Source organism: Sciurus vulgaris, assembly GCF_902686455.1.
Source record: "Sciurus vulgaris genome assembly, chromosome: 7".
Taxonomy (NCBI): Eukaryota; Metazoa; Chordata; class Mammalia; order Rodentia; family Sciuridae; genus Sciurus; species Sciurus vulgaris.
In genome coordinates this window covers 151621641-151638326 of record NC_136467.1, presented here as the reverse complement: position 1 = coordinate 151638326, position 16686 = coordinate 151621641, and the positions used below count along the sequence as shown (strand labels likewise).

Genomic DNA, 16686 nt, shown 5'->3' with positions numbered 1-16686 from the left:
ATATATTTCTATCTTCCGATTTCATATTAACATCCATTTGTGAAGTAGAATATAAAGAAATTCACTACATTTTTTAAACTTCACACTTTGTATTTATTTTCCAATATAAAAGAGCCTCATTTGATTACTGATCAAAGCTTGTAACATAGCACAAGATGCAAATGTCAGATATTTACATTTCATACCTGAATACCTGGTCCTTTTAGGATAATACCTACTGAGCTAAGTGTTCTGCCATTAAAGTTTTGTGAAACGAAGTTCAGACATAAGTCTGACCATCAGGAGTACAAAAGATAAGCCCTTAAAAGAAATTGCCAGTAATAATGAATATACTGCAATTTCTTTTGAAAATAGAAAATCACAGTATTCCTCGAAGCTTGGAGTCAGAAGAAGCTTACAAGGCACACTTATCAGACAGTCTTAAAAGATATGTTCTAAATCAATTTGCCTGTCAATGTGAGAAAGAAGCTTGCTTAAAAGTCAGCTGAAATTTCTTAGAATAATACAGAAGACAATCATCTTAGCCAGAAACATCCCTTAACATGGGATCAAAAAGTATATTCTGGATTAAAGTATTTCAGCTTCCAGATAATAGAAAAGTAATGCAGCAGACATTAAGTCAAAGACTTGCAATAACATGTTAGCTACATGAAGTGGGAAAAAAAACTGAAAATATCATTTGAAAAAAGTAGGCCCCAGAAATTGTTCTGTACAACCAGATCAAGTGAGTTCTTTGGGAGACACAAGTAACTCTACTTCAACACATGATAAAAGTACAAATCGCCAGGGCACTTGTGCCATCCATAAGCTGGTTAAGAACATACAGAGCGAGGAGCTTTCCCAACACATTCCATATCAACTGAATTCTGAACACATGCAATAACCAAACTGTCTCACCAGGATGAACAGCTTCTCTCAGGACCTCAAGGGTACCACATGCCTCTCTGTGACTTTAAGAGAACAAGGCACTTACAAAGAAGTACCACACTGGTATGATGTTACATACTTGGGAGAATTTTAATCTCTATGAATTTACATAATTCTTAAATGTTTGCTTAAAGTATCTATTCTAGCACAGCCTCCTCCCTGATTCTGAATGAGGTCTTGCAAATTTGAACCACAAGTAGGTAATTGCATATCATGCTTGTTTTCAGTGGTAAGGATACAGGTCTGTAGCTTTTTTTAATCTATAACTTTTTTAAAGCAATTGATTCAATTAAAGGAGACAGAAAAGTAATGGTAGTTCAATTTAATGAGAAGACTCATCAGTTTCTTAAATACAAAACAGACAAAAGAGATTATTGGTTGAGACTTGAATTGCTATTTATAACACCATCTGACAATGCTATAATAATCTGAGTTTATTGCTCCACAGCATGTAATGACTGAAGTTGTGAGACACATGATATTACAATTAATGTGCAATTTGTATGGATTAATCCAGAAACACGTCTCAGGTGAAGAAACTACTAACGCCCCATGAGACAGGTTAGCCAAGACCTTGATTGTGACAGTTAACATCTGGCCCCACAGCAAACAGGACATTGTGAAACCTCTGAAAACAAGCAGTCCTCTCAGAAGTGACTCACGAGCTCGGGGGGGCACCTCTGGAACAGCTGCCCCACACCACGACCACAATGTGAAGGAACTCTTGGTGGAGAAGACGAAGGGCTGGCAGGGGAGCAGCAGGCCTGGAGCAGGTGAAGACCTTTCCTCAAGAACGGGTGCAGAGGGCTGGGCCTTCAGGCAGAGACCCGCTCGGCCGACACTGCCCTAAGCATTCCTTGAGTGCAACGCATCTCATCACTACGACCTTGATAAAAGCTCCTCGGTGATGTCGTCAGGAAACCCTCAGCCTCTGACAGGAAATCTGTGCACTCCTGGACCACAATGAGCTGCTGAGACAAAGGGGGCGTCTGTGCCGCCCAAGGCCAGGGCAACAATAAACGACAACTCAGCCTCCCAACCCTTTAATTCTAGACGGGAGCTGGGGATCCAGCCCAGGCCTCTCACACGCTAGGCGAGGAGCTCTTCCATGGAGCCATACCCCCAACCCCTCCAGAGAGGGCTTTTACAGCCCTAAAATTCCCCATCTTCATTTAAAGGAAAAAAGTCAGTAGCAGAAAAAATGGGCATCTACTCTCACCTGACCATCTAAGAAACAGATGCTTAAAGCCTGTATTTACTCTGAAGAGATGGTATATGAATGAGAGTTTAAAGAAAAGACTGAGCAAAATCCCACTTCAATTTTTAAAAATGAGTGGCCCGAGAAGCGTTTATTGGGATGTTTATTCGTATCGCCTCTCTTTAGTCTTTAGGGTACACATTCAACAGGAAGAATGAATGCTACATTCATCCTTGGAAATCAAGGCCTAAGGTCTGGGTCCAATTATACCAGTAACTACTGACATGATTCTGTCTTCATGTTCTAATACATAAGTGACTCATTACCAGCTTTTGCAGTTTCAAGAACAAAAGAAAGGCATGTAACATAGTGCAGTACATGGCACACAAGATCGCAAAGAATGTGGTGTCCTTTCCCAACATCCTGTCCCCATAATCTACTAGACACCTAATTAAAAGGTATAGTGCTAAGGCCACGACAATAATAAATAACTCACCGTAACACTATAGAGTTACTAACCCTTAAAATAACAAAAATACTGGTAGAAGTGATAAATAAACTTTAGTTCAAGAAATGAGGAAAAGAACTGAAGAATGTTACAGAATACATAAGAACCAATATGAATATCACAAGAAAAGGGCTAGGAATGGCTAGTTAAACCCATCTCAAGCCATCATTAATTTTTGATGCAATTTGATTAACTTTGCTGTTTTACGATATGTGTTTGGGAAAAATGTCATATTCATTAATTTCATTCATTTAGAGATAAAAAGAATTAAATTAGTTTTTAAAATGATACGAGAAGATTCTCATCTTCTAGCATTAACTTAGATATAAGCCCTAATGAAGTTTAATAAGCTCAGACATCACTTCTATATTGAAGCTCAGTTAGGTAATGGTAAAAATTTGCATTTATGGGGAAACTGTAAGTAAAGCTGGCTGCTAGCACATCTCAATGCTGACAAACTCTAGGGTTGATTTGGCCTAGAGCAATATTCTTTTTACCCTAAAATTCACTTATAGAAATAAAAGCACAAAAAATATCTTGCAATCACCCCGAAGTTTCTAGATATTCTCCACTTCGGAGTTTGAGTTGCGTTCCCTCCGAAATCGCATTTGTGTGCGATCTGGAAGTATGAGTGTGTTCAGGAAACGGGGCCTTCGTAAAAGTCATCACGGAATTCAAGCAAGAAAGAGGCAAGCCCTAATCCAAAGAGTGATGTCCTTCTAATAACAGGGAAATCTGAACACAGACGCAGAGAAAAGAAGGTGTCTTAGTTCTCCATCGCTGGGACAAGACACCTAAGAGAAACGGCGTACAGGCAGGAAGATTATTTTGGCTCTGGCTCATGGTTCCTGAGGCTCCAGTTCATGGTCAGCTGGCTCCACTCTTCTGGTCCTGAGGCAAGGCAGAGCATCAGAGCAGCCAGGAAGCTGATTCCTGCTCTTCCCTTCCAGGGACAAGGTAGACCCTGTCAGGGCACACCACTAGAGACCTACCTCCTCCAACAATGTCCCCCTCCTACAGTCTCTGCCACCTCCCAGTAATGCCATCAAATTATTAACCCATTGGTGAACCAATCCCTGGCTGAGGTCAGAGCCTCAGACTGAATCTCTTCTGAAGATCACTGCAGCATTAGGGACCAAGCTGTCAACACATGAGCCTTTGGGGAACATTCCAGATCCAAGTCACAGCAGAAGATCATGTGAAGATGGACACAGACCAGACCTGTGCGGTTAAAGCCAAGAGTTATCCGGCGTGAGAAGGCTCACAGCAAGGAAGAATTCTTCCCATTTACACCTGGATTGTGGTTTTTGAGACTCAACCTGTAAGAGATCAATTTTCCATTATTTTAAGCCACCAAGTTTGTGGTTCTCTGCTACGACAACCATAGGAAACTAATACAAGTAAATGTGCTCAGAAAACTGATCTCCATGTTAAAATGAGTATGCAATGATGTGCACACAGAATAGGACAGTTACCAAACCTTAACGGTGATTGTCCCTGGGTGGTAGACTGGCTGACTCCTACCCTACTATTTATGCTCTTTCCAAATCTTCTAAACCTTTTTTAAATAAACATGTTTACTCTCATAATCAGAGCAAAAGCCAATAATGATGACTCGGTGAAAAACAGTAAAGAGCGAGGCTAATCAGCATGTCAGCCCTAAAGAAAAAACCTACAAAATCAGAAAGGACAAGGAGTAAAAAAACCATCAAAATAGAGGAAAAAAGACATTTAAATAAGACACTACTTTATTCAAAGTTACGTAAATGATTTTGAAAATCAAGATAAAATGTTAATTCTGTAGAAAAATAAAATTTGCCAAATCTGATCCCAGAAAAGATAAGAAGTCTAAAAAGTCCAATTACCATAACAGAAATAGAGAATCTAAAATCTTCTCCTTCCACTCAACCCTTGGAGACTGGGTGATTTAAGTGCCACATAAACTACTCCTAAAAACAGAAAACTTTTCTTTCTGTAAGATTTTGAAACCTGACAAAGCAACCAAAAAAGAAAACTGCTACCATTTGCAGAAAAACCAATGTAAACATGTTAAATAAAACCCTGGCCAAAGATGTTTGCTTCTGGCAAGGAGTGAGGGACTGGATTTGCCCTCCCTCAATAAATTACTAAAAAATGAGAAAAGATGTAAGAAAAAAATATATTGGACAAAAGGCAGTGTCAATCAGTGATAAGGGAGGGAAATGAAATCCATGGACCAGGTCTTTTGATTCCACATCACACTGTGTCAGTGGCTTCCAGAGCTCACAGTGTAGACAGGGTGTCTAACTACAGCAGGCACCTTGGCCATGTGAGGTGCACATCAACAGCCCAAGTCACACCAGTCAGGGGTGTCAGAGCACCAAAGGCGAGCAAGCTTTGGGGAACTCTGGAGTAAATGCCAGAAAGGTCCCCTACCTACTGACATGCCCACAGGAAAGAAACACTGGAACAGAGTGCCTCTCACCCACTGGGAGAAATGACCTCCCAGCACTTAGGACAAAGCAGGGTCAATGTCCTTGACAGCCCTCACAGTGTAGGAAAATGAGCCCTCAACTAAAGTTATGCTGTACCTGCCTGTCAGAGATTAAAAGCAACCCAGCAAAGACGAACTGTTTCTAAGCAACTGAACTGTGCCCAAAACACAGGGAATAAAAATAAGCCAGCACCCAACAACATGAAATTTACAGTCTGGATCCTCACAAACAATTGCCAGGCCTGCAAAGAAGTAGGAAAATATGACCCACGAAGAAGAGAAAAATAAGTCAACAGAAACAGAATGAGAAGTGACACAGATGATAAAATTAGTCAACAAGAGTGCTGACAGCTAAATATATCCCATGTTCCAAAGGTAGAGGAATCCACGAGAACAACAGGAGAGGAACTGACGTTAAAAAAGATGCAAAAAAGGCCCACGTCAAACCTCTAGAGATTAGAGAATAATGGAGAAGAAAAACAAACAGAGGGATCTATCAGCATGTTCAGCATTGCTCAAAGGCCCAAGAAAACCTGAAGACAAAAACAGGAACTCTCAAAATGAAACAGAGAGGGCTCAAAGTGACCAACGGAAGACCAGTGCGCTGGGGGACCGCAGAATGCTCTCATCCACCCCAGCCCCACAGAGGGAGGAGGACGCTGAGGGAAGCTGCCCCAGGTCCCTGAAACCTGAGGAAACTCAGAACCCACCAGACGCAGGGTCAAGCCACCAGAGAAACCACGACGATACATCCTACTTACAGCTTCACAACCACTGAGAAAACTTCAGATCACCCAGAAGAAAAGCAAAAGCACACTGTTTACAGGAACCAGAATCAACATGCCAGCTGACTTCCGGTCAGAAGGCAGGCAACGAGCTAGCCAGGGCTGCAGCACTCACAGGGAGCAGAGGCTGCACCAGGCCAGGCTAGAGCCCCAGACTCGGGTAAAATCATCAGAAATGAGAGTGACGCAAAGACACTCCACACCTGCAGAGGCTGAAGGACCAGCACGGGATGTGGCAGCTTCCCACAGAAAAGGAGATCTGGACCCTCAGGAAGGGGCGAAAAGGACCCGAACGGATAATGGGTGTGAGTTCACACACCAGAGTAGTATGCCTGTTGGGGAAAAATCTTCAATAAAAGTTTGTCTGCTGAGAACAAAAATTATACTGACCGTGTGGTCTACAATACACAGAGGAGCCAAGCAGAGGAGGACCAGTACCTGGGGTGGCTTCAGGGTTCTGCAAGGACACCCGAGGTGGACAGGTAATGCTGAAGACCACAGAGCCAAGGAGAGATGCTGTGCACTGGAAAGCAGCTACTGAAATGGGACCAAAACAGGTAAACCAGAATAATTAGAATACACACTGAATGCATACAAAGCAGAAGAGGAAGAGAAACCAAGGAAGAGTGAGCCGAGCAGAAAACAATGGGAGAAGTAAATCCAACACAAGTCTAACCACGCTAAATTTCAAATGGTCTCAAGATACCAATAAAAAGTAGACGTGGTCAGAGTCAACAAAAACAAGATCAGAGCATTTGAATTGTGAAAGCAATCTGCTATGAACATGAAGTCACAGTGTCAGTGTAGAAGGATAAGGTGAGCCTTGACCAGGCTAAAGGGATCTGAAGGGTGTGTTCAACAAAACGCATGTCAGAGATTGAAAGTACCACTTTCATTATGAGAAAGAGCATATTTACCAAGAGGAAGCAACAATCCTAAATGTGTATGTACATAAAACTGCAGCTTTGAAATGTATTTTTAAAAACTTCCAGAATTGAAGCCTGGGGCCTCACTGTGTTGGGGTGGAATCCACACACCTTGGCTCTCACATGGTAGCTGGAACATTCAAGGCAGGTGAGAGGCTGCAAGAAAGGTAACTGCCAGCTTCCTAACAAGATAAGAACGCAGCACCTGCCCCAACTCCTGCTCATGGTCCCAAAATGAATCTCAACAGAAAAGTACAGCAGCTGTAATTCACCAGGCAGAGAGGATGAGATGGAAAGATAGATACAAAAGCACAAAGGAAATATTTGATACTCACTGCTTAAGACATTTTTATTAACACAAGGACCATAAACCAGCACCATGTCTGAATTATATTTATAATCACAGCTGCAGTCATCAAAAACAATCATCACAAATAAGAAAAGAGTGAAAATAAAAGAAGGAATAAAATCATGAATGTGCAAAGGTTTTGTTTTATGTTCACTGGCAGAAGAATCTAATAAATACTATGCAGCATGTAAAATTGATGTTTCTTTATTAAGGGAAGGCAGTTTTGATTCCTGGATTCCACATTTGAGAAAAATCATCAGGAAAGTGGCTGAATATATGTCAAGAATTAGCTGATATTTGACTTGATAAATATCTTATTTTGCCTGAAATACAATGGTCCAAATATCCAGTGGGTGTGCCTTTATTCAGAATAAGACAGTCATAACTGAGTAGCACCTTAGATTTTAGTCTTATATTTCAGTGAGGAAAAAAATATTTCAGACTTGCTACCAAATAATATTTAAAAATTATAAATTATTCCTAATGTTCCAACATTCATTACAGAATGTGTAAGGAACATTTCACTATCACAAACCCTCTACTTAATAGGTACTTGACAGATATTGTTAAACAAATAATAGTAATAACAAGATTAACTTGTAAACTAACCTTGGCTAATGTGCTTAGAAAAAAAATCTCAACCATTCTCTTGTATTTACCCAAAGTAAGCTATTTGAAAAGACATCAATTTAACTCCAGAAACATACAAATAAGTGCAAACTATTAGTCATTCTGAGCAAAAACGTAAGATTTCAAAATTGACAGGGAAGGGGTATTTTCCAAGCGACTGCAATATTTGAAAATGTGTAAGAAGCATACTACTTGAAAAGTTTCAAAAATATTGTTGGAGCCATTCGAACGTCAGGCTAATACTGTTAGAAAAGTTATTTAAAAATCATTATTCAATTTATTCTCTACTTAACATAGTACCACGTTTCTCCTGCTGTAACCCCTTTCTCTTACTTAAAACTCATTACATAGTGAATTACATTTTAAAGTCAGTGCAGGTCAGACAATTGCATGTAAGTTATCGCAAGTCTGAAAGAGAAAGCACAGATGTTAGAGTGAACAAACAGATAAAAAACAGAACGAATTCATTTGAACACTATTTGCAACAACTCCATTTTTCAAAAGAAACAGATATTTTCTTTTTAATTTTTCTTCAACATTTCCTGTGTAAGAGTCACTTTGTTCCAAATATTGTCTCATTTGCCATTATTTGCTTATATAATACGGATGGGTATACATTACTATTCACAAAATAAACAGTCTTAATTGTGCCTGATCCAGACTGTCCCTCCCTAAATTACCTCACATCTGTGAACAATCCATCTTTCCCTCATTACCAATCAAGGGTACTAGATTGGCTATTGCTTCCAAATCCAGAAGCGACAACCAGACATTTATAGGGTTCATTCTGAGAAGGCTCACCAGCCTGGGTGGTAAGGGGAAAGACACAGTGCCCACTCCGCAGTCCTGAGAATCCTAAGGACACATGCATTCATTCAAAACACATTCATGGAACACTGTGACATCAAGATAACTGAGACCCAAAGTCCTTACTAAAGAGAAGGAAGAGTAGAGGATAGAAACATTAAACAAATCAGCTGGACGTGGTGGCTTGGGAGGTTGAGACAGAAGGCTGGAGAGTTCAAAGCCAGTCTCAGCAACTTACAAAGGCCCTAAGAAACTTCGTGAGAATCTGTCTCCAAATAAAATAGAAAAGGGGGGTGGGGCTGCGGATGTGGCTCGGTGGTTGAGCCCTGGGTTCAATCGCTGGTACCAAAATTAAATGAACAAATCACTTTAAATCTGTTCAGCACTATCACAGATGGACCAAAAAAAAAAAAAAAAAAAAAAATCTGTGTGCTCAGAGAACAGGTCTGTGGTGAGAAATTATGTGAGATGAGCAAAATACGAAGGGCCACGGACATCACATCACCCTTCAGGCCTTTCCACTATTCTCCAAGGACACCCAGCACTAGCACCCCCAGAAGCCTGAGAGTGACTCTCAGGCCAGACCCAAGACCCAGCAAGACAAGCTTTGCAGGGGAACGGAATTCCCAGGTGATCTGAATACACTTTAAAACACGAGACGTGTGCTTATGGGCCACCATTTCTTCCTAAATGGGAGCTCAAGAGACACGTCATGTGTATATGTACCTTTACGAAAAATTTAGTTATAAAGAACAAAGTATTTTCCTACGTGCTGACTGATTTTCTCCTGTTCTCCCTCTTTTCTGCTCTTGTATCATTAAGAACAAAAGCCTATTAAGCATTTTCTAAGAATCACAGACAGCATTGTATTAAATATTTAGTTTCCATACTGAGTATCTAGTAAGTATGCTTTATCCTTTTTTTCAGATGGGAAAAGAGAGGCCAAGAGAGAATAATTAAATTTCTGCAGGTCACAGAGTTAACCAACTATGGAAACAGAACTGAATCTACCCTGTTCTTAAGCACAATGACTAGATACCCACCATAAGCTTAGCTGAAAACCATCCTCTTCCAGGAGGGGCATAAGTGGCTAGCCTGCCAGGCTTCAGGCCATCTGCTACTTGGCCATTGGCTCCGTGAGGTCAGCTTTCTCTACACTTCACAGTTACTGCCAGTATGTCAGTAATTCTTAAAATGATAATCTGAATATGACCACATATTTAATGGAAAACAAGTTCAGATTTATCTAATTTTAAAAGACAAGCGAAATATAACAAAGGCATAATGATGTTTTACCACGCCAATACACTTTTTAAAAATACCTGAAACAGTACATCTAGTGCTGCGTGACTCACCTTCAAAAAGTCAGTGGCTTCAAATATCTTGATGCAGTCTGGGCTAAACCAGGGTGGGCAGGACTTGTTAATCAATGTGGCGGCCAGAACATTCACCAGGGCTTCCTTGTCATATGTCTAGAGTCTTGGTTAGGAAGCTGTGATGTCTGTGGGCTGGCTGAGAGGTCACTGCCAGTAGGGACAGCTGGACACCCTGGCATGGCTCAGAGTTCCAAGCAACACTCCATAAGAACAGACCCAGATGACAAGTGCTTAATGCTATGGTTTGGGTGTTCCCAGAAAGGCTCATGGGTTAACACAGGAATGTTCAGAGGAGAAAAGGCTAGATTATTGTGAGAGCTGGAACCTCTTCAGGGCATTCATCCGTGTGTAGATTAATAATTTGAGTGGGCTTGCTGGGTGTTCCCTCTTCCTGCCCCTCTCTTCCGGTGCTCTGAGCTGAGCAGCTTTTTTTCCACCACACCCTTCACCAATGATGGTCTGCCTGACCTCTGGTCCACAGCCATGAGTCAGCAGACCAAGGACTGAACCTCTTAAACAATGATTCAAAATCATCTTTATCCTCCTCTAGTCCTTCCTATCAGATATTTGATGCGAGTGATAAAAAGCCACTGATGAACATACTTATCGAAACCTCAGCTTTATGCTCTCTAATACTCCACAGCAGGGAAGGACGTGGTCCAGCAGTCAACGTGGAAAGGCACGTGTGCACCAAGCATATAAAGCTCAGAGTCTTTTTGGGAAGTCAATGGTTGGCTTCAGATAAGAGTCGTCTGGGAATTCTCAGTAGTCAGTGTACATTTTATAGAAGGAACAATTTTTTGTCTCCAGATTAGATTAGTAAGTATATATTGATGAACTATGTAACTAATTACGTAATACATAAAATGAACTAAGTTTCAACAGTTTAAATACTTCCCATATTCAAAGTGGGCTATGCCCGTTGTACACATGGTGTTTTAAACTCTGAATCAAGTCCAACTCTCTGCAAATGGTAAAAAATATGGCCCATTATATTAATCAGCTGCAACTTTCTCCCATTTATTGTCCATTTGCGTGGGTTTATTCTCCACTTCTCTGGTTTCACATTCTGGCTTTGAGCTCTGACTGGAAGGGCTACCTTTCCTCATGTGGCCTTCCTTCATAGGATGCCACCATATTTTGGGGCTCCATCAAGTGTACATGTCAGTACACATGTGTACACATAGATCCTGTATCAGACGGACTCTGGAGATGTTGCGAGTCTGCCTGTCCTCATCACTGAAGCCTTGTCACTTCCCCTTCTGCGGAGGTCCTCAGAGAAAGCAAACATGTTTCTCCTAATAAGCCAAGGAGGTGGACGACCATTCACATCACTTACATTTATGCTTTTAGCCTCAAGAAAATAGCAGAAACACATTACAGTGCTTTTAAATGGGTCTGAATTCCACAGGATTCGATTACTGTGTTATCATTTTATTCATGTATTCCTTCACCAAGTACTTATTAGAGGTCAACTGCATGCCCCACACAATGCCAAGCTCTAAGAATGCAATGACAAATGAAACGAACCTCATCAACATCTGGGAACTGACAAGAACCAAATGAACAATCATACAAAAAGATACAAAGTATAAATTTGAAGTGCTGGGGGAAATAAACAGGGATATGATGGAGAACCAGGGAAAATGCTCCCTTCCCCAGTCTTAGAGAAGGGCAAAGTGAGGTAGCCATATTTAAGCTGGGGCCCTTGGTCTGAGAGAGGCGAGCCACGCAGCAACCACATGGCTAACCAGCCCAGGAAAGGAAGGCCAGCACTGCATTCAAGGCGCTAAGAAAGAACAACACTGATGTGTAGTGTGTGTGTGTTGCATGTGTGTGAATACATGTAGTTGTGAAAACAGGCACACCATCAGAGGCATCCGTCAGAAGTAAATGATACAGTGCATCTCATTCATATTTCTAATATGTGAGGTACCTGGTACTAATTGCCTTTTCCTTGATGTTTGCCAAATTTGAATAAAGGCATTGGTACAAAATTACAGATGTATAGAAAATGTTTTTTGGCTTGAAAAGTAATAGATACTTTACGACATACCACAATATACTGCCCAAGCTAGTACCCTATCTATCTTTTCCTATTCTTTATATTGCTAGTCCCCATCCCTACTTCCTCATTTTTGGGGGGTATGACAGTTCTTTTGTAGAATCATTACAGTTGCAGTTTTAGGACAACTGGACACCATAGCATGGAAACCAATAGTACAGTAGTCACCAGTGTGCCTGCCACATTTGCATCATAAGTGCAAAGTACACATTTTATAAAGGAGGAAAAAAAAAAAAAAGACAATGCTGAGACACATCAGAGCGCGAGTCAAGGCCAGCCTGGGAACGAACAAGGAGCTATCACAACAGACACGAGCGAAATGCAAACACAATTAAAAGCTATTTTGAAAATCTATACTTCCAACAAAATAGAAAACCTCGAGGACATCAACAGGTTTCTAGAGACATATGAATCACCTAAACTGAACCAGAAGGACATACACAACTTAAATAAATCAATTTCAAGCAATGAAATAGAAGAAGTCATCAAAATCTTACCAACAAAGAAAAGTCCGGGACCAGATGGGTTCTCAGCCAAGTTCTACAAAACCTTTAGAGAAGAGCTCATTCCAATACTTCTCAAAGTATTCCATAAAATAGAAGAGGACAGAACCCTCCCAAACTCATTCTATGAAGCCAATATCACCCTGATACCTAAACCAGACAGAGACTCATCGAGGAAAGAAAATTTCAGACCAATATCCTTAATGAACATCGATGCAAAAATTCTCAACAAAATTTTAGCAAATCGCATGCAAAAATATATTAAAAAGATAGTGTACCACGATCAAGTGGGTTTCATTCCAGGGATGCAAGGTTGGTTCAACATCAGGAAATCAATAAACGTAATTCACCATATCAATAGACTTAAAGTCAAGAATCACATGATATTTCAATAGATGCAGAAAAAGCATTTGAATAAAGTACAGCACCCCTTCATGCTCAAAACACTAGAAAAAATAGGGATAGTGGGAACATTCCTTAACATTGTAAAGGCCATTTATGCTAAACCACGGCTAATATCAGTCTAAATGGTGAAAAACTGAAAGCATTCTCCCCCTAAAAACTGGAACAAGGCAGGATGCCCTCTTTCACCACTTCTATTCAACATCATTCTTGAGACTCTAGCCAGAGCAATTATACAAACCAAAGAAATTAAAGGGATACGAATTGGAAAAGAAGAACTCAAACTATCCCTGTTCGCTGATGACATGATTATATATTTAGAGGAACCTGGAAATTCCACCAGAAAACTCTTAGAACTCATAAGTGAATTCAGTAAAGTAGCAGGTTACAAGATCAATGCCCATAAATCCAACGCATTTTTATACATAAGTGATGAATCTTCAGAAAGAGAAATTAGGAAAACTACCCCATTCACAATAGCCTCGAAAAAAATAAATACTTGGGAATCAATCTCACAAAAGAGGTGAAAGACCTCTACAACGAGAACTACAGTACACTAAAGAAAGAAATTAAAGAAAACCTTAGAAGATGGAAAGATCTTCCATGTTCTTGGATAGGCAGAATTAATTTTGACAAATGGCCATACTACCAAAAGTGCTATACAAATTCAATGCAATTCCAATTAAATCCCATGACGTACCTTACAGAAATAGAGCAAGCAATTATGAAATTCATCTGGAAGAATAAGGAACCCAGAATAGCTAAAGCAATCCTTAGCAGGAAGAGTGAAACAGGGGGTATCGCAATACCAGATCTTCAAACTCTACTACAAAGCAATAGTAACAAAAACAGCATGGTATTGGTACCAAAATAGAAAGGTAGATCAATGGTACAGAATAGAGGACACGGACACCAAACCCAAATAATACAATTTTCTCATACTAGACAAAGGGGCCAAAAATATGCAATGGAAAAAAGATAGCCTCTTCAACAAATGATGCTGGGAGAATTGGAAATCCGTATGCAACAGAATGAAACTAAACCCATATCTCTCACCATGCACGAAACTAAAACTCAAAATGGATTAAGGACCTCAGAATCAGACCAGAGACCCTGCAGATTATAGAAGAAAAAGTAGGTCCAGATCTTCAACATGTCAGCTTAGGACCAGACTTTTTTAACAGGACTCCCATAGCACAAGAAATAAAAGCAAGAATCAATAATGGGAATAGATTCAAACTAAAAAGCTTTCTCTCAGCAAAGGAAACTATCAGCAATGCGAAGAAAGAGCCTACAGAGTGGGAGAATATCTTTGCCAATCATACTTCAGATAGACCGCTAATCTCCAGAATCTATAAAGAACTCAAAAAACTCTACTCCAAGAATTCAAATAATCCAGTCGACAAATGGGCTAAGGAAATGAATAGACACTTCACAGAAGAAGATCTACAAGCAATCAACAAACATATGGAAAAATGTTCAACATCTCTAGTAATAAGAGAAATGCAAATCAAAACCACTCTAAGATTCCATCTCACCCCAATTAGAATGGCGATTATCAAGAACACGAGCAACAACAGGTGTTGGCGAGGATGTGGGGAGAAAGGTACACTCATACATTGCTGGTGGGGCTGCAAATTAGTGCAGCCACTCTGGAAAGCAGTGTGGAGATTCCTTAGAAAACTTGGAATGGACCCTCCATTTGAACCCAGCTATCCCACTCCTTGGCCTATACCAAAGGACTTAAAATCAGCATACTACAGAGATACAGCCACATCAATGTTCATAGCTGCTCAATTCACAATAGCCAGACTGTGGAACCAACCTAGATGTCCTTCAATTGATGAATGGATAAAGAAACTGTGGTATATTATACAATGGAATATTACTCAGCCATAAAGAATGATAAAATTATGGCATTTGTAGGCAAATGGATGAATATTGGAGGATATCATGCTAAGTGAGATTAAGCCAATCTCAAAAAGCCAAAGGACGAATGATATCGCTAATAAGTGGATGATGACAGATAATGGGGGGGGAGGGAAGGGTTAGTATTAGGGTTAGAGTTAGGGTTAGGGTTAGGGAGGGGCAAGTATGGAGGAAGGAAGCGCTGTATAGAGGGGAAAAGAGGGGTGGGAGGGGTGGGGGAAGGGAAAAAATAACAGAATTAAAAAAAAAAAAAAAAAAAAAAAAAAAGGCCAGCCTGGAAGGGAGAAATCGGTCAGAGCACGTGGCGTGACGGTCATCTCCCCGGAAGGCCTTCCCTGGCTCTTCCAGGCCTCGCCTCCACTTCCCGTCAACCTCTCCTCCTCATCTGCTCTTGCTCATCTGGGTGGTCTCAGATGCTACTTGGCATTAGTAGTGACTTGGTGAAGGAGAATCCAGGCACCGTGGGAAAGAACTGGAGTGGGTACCCAGACTCGGGACAACGCTGTTCCTCCAGGGCCACATTCCCCACCAGAAATGAAGCGGTCAAGAGAAATGCAAAGTTTTCCCCTGAATCTGCAAACCTTTGGCTCTCTCCACATAACTGCAGCTCAGACTGCAGAGCTAGGTGAGAATCGGAAGAGGACACCCGCAGGCCATTCCGATCCCTCCAGAAGCAGGTGAGTACATGCAGGTTATTACTTGTTAAAAGAAAATCCTCAGAGCATCAGGCTACTCTGTAATCAAAGAGAATCCACCAGTTCCACATTATGTACAAATAGATTTTCATATATCATGTTTCAAATAGCCACAATTCTGCTTCTCCACATTAGTAAAGTAAATATATTAGAAAGTCACTTATTCCAAGTGTGTGATTTAACTTTCTGTTATGAAAAATTGATCTAATTCCTTAAAAACAAAGTTTTTTTGTGATTGTGTAGTCTGACAAAGTGATATGCACTTACCGGACATTTAGAAAATATTGAAAGAAGGGGGAAAAAAACCCTCAAATGTGTTCTTTGTCCCTCCAACAAAAGTAACAATTGGGCTTAATTTATTCTTGTTAGCAGTCTTAATTCTTTTTGCTTATTTTCTCTTTAAAAACAGTTGTGACACTATAGTATATAATTTTACAGCAAGATCATTAAACAACACCACCATTTTTCCAGATTACTATGAACTTTGTAAACATCTTACCCACAAGTATAATAATATTCCACCATGCAACATACCAAAATTAAGCACTTCCAAAGTAACAAGATTGGACATTTCCACTAAAATAAAGAAATTCAGCACTTCTTAAATTCATTCTTCTCAACGAGAAATACAAAAAGTATAATTCATCTCAAGAGAAAAAAATTGTCTAAAATTATACAAATTACATATTATTCCTACATGTACAAACAAATGCGTTAATTGGTTCATGCTGATACATGGTGAAGAATTATTTCCCTAATGTAAGGATATTTGTTTTATAAAAACGTATTTAAGAGAGTTCAAGTTCTCTTTGCCCTAATTATAACAGTGTGATATTCTGTTTTGTAAAGACCTAACTTGAACTATTCCAAAAACATGATACTTAGAGTAAGTGGCCGGGGGGGATACAATGGAGACTTTTAAAAACTAGGCCTCAGAAGGGAATACGAGGCTAGTGATTCCAAACTGATGGAGTTTTAAAGTAAACATCCCCAGACGTGCAGCTGTCCTTTATCTGTCCAGGCTGCTGTAAGGAACATCTCAAGACTGAGTAACAGTGTAAACAGAATAAATGTACCTTTGCTCACAGTTGAACATTTTGAGCAAATGATTAG

The 16686-nt window shown here is 40.2% G+C and overlaps 1 protein-coding gene across 1 annotated transcript in view; it reads right to left on the bottom strand.

Annotated features, from left to right (window-relative positions):
* The window catches only part of CDKAL1 (CDKAL1 threonylcarbamoyladenosine tRNA methylthiotransferase), a 629759-nt gene that overhangs the window by 344046 nt on the left and 269027 nt on the right, over window positions 1-16686 (bottom strand). The gene's annotated exons all lie outside the window — the stretch shown is intronic.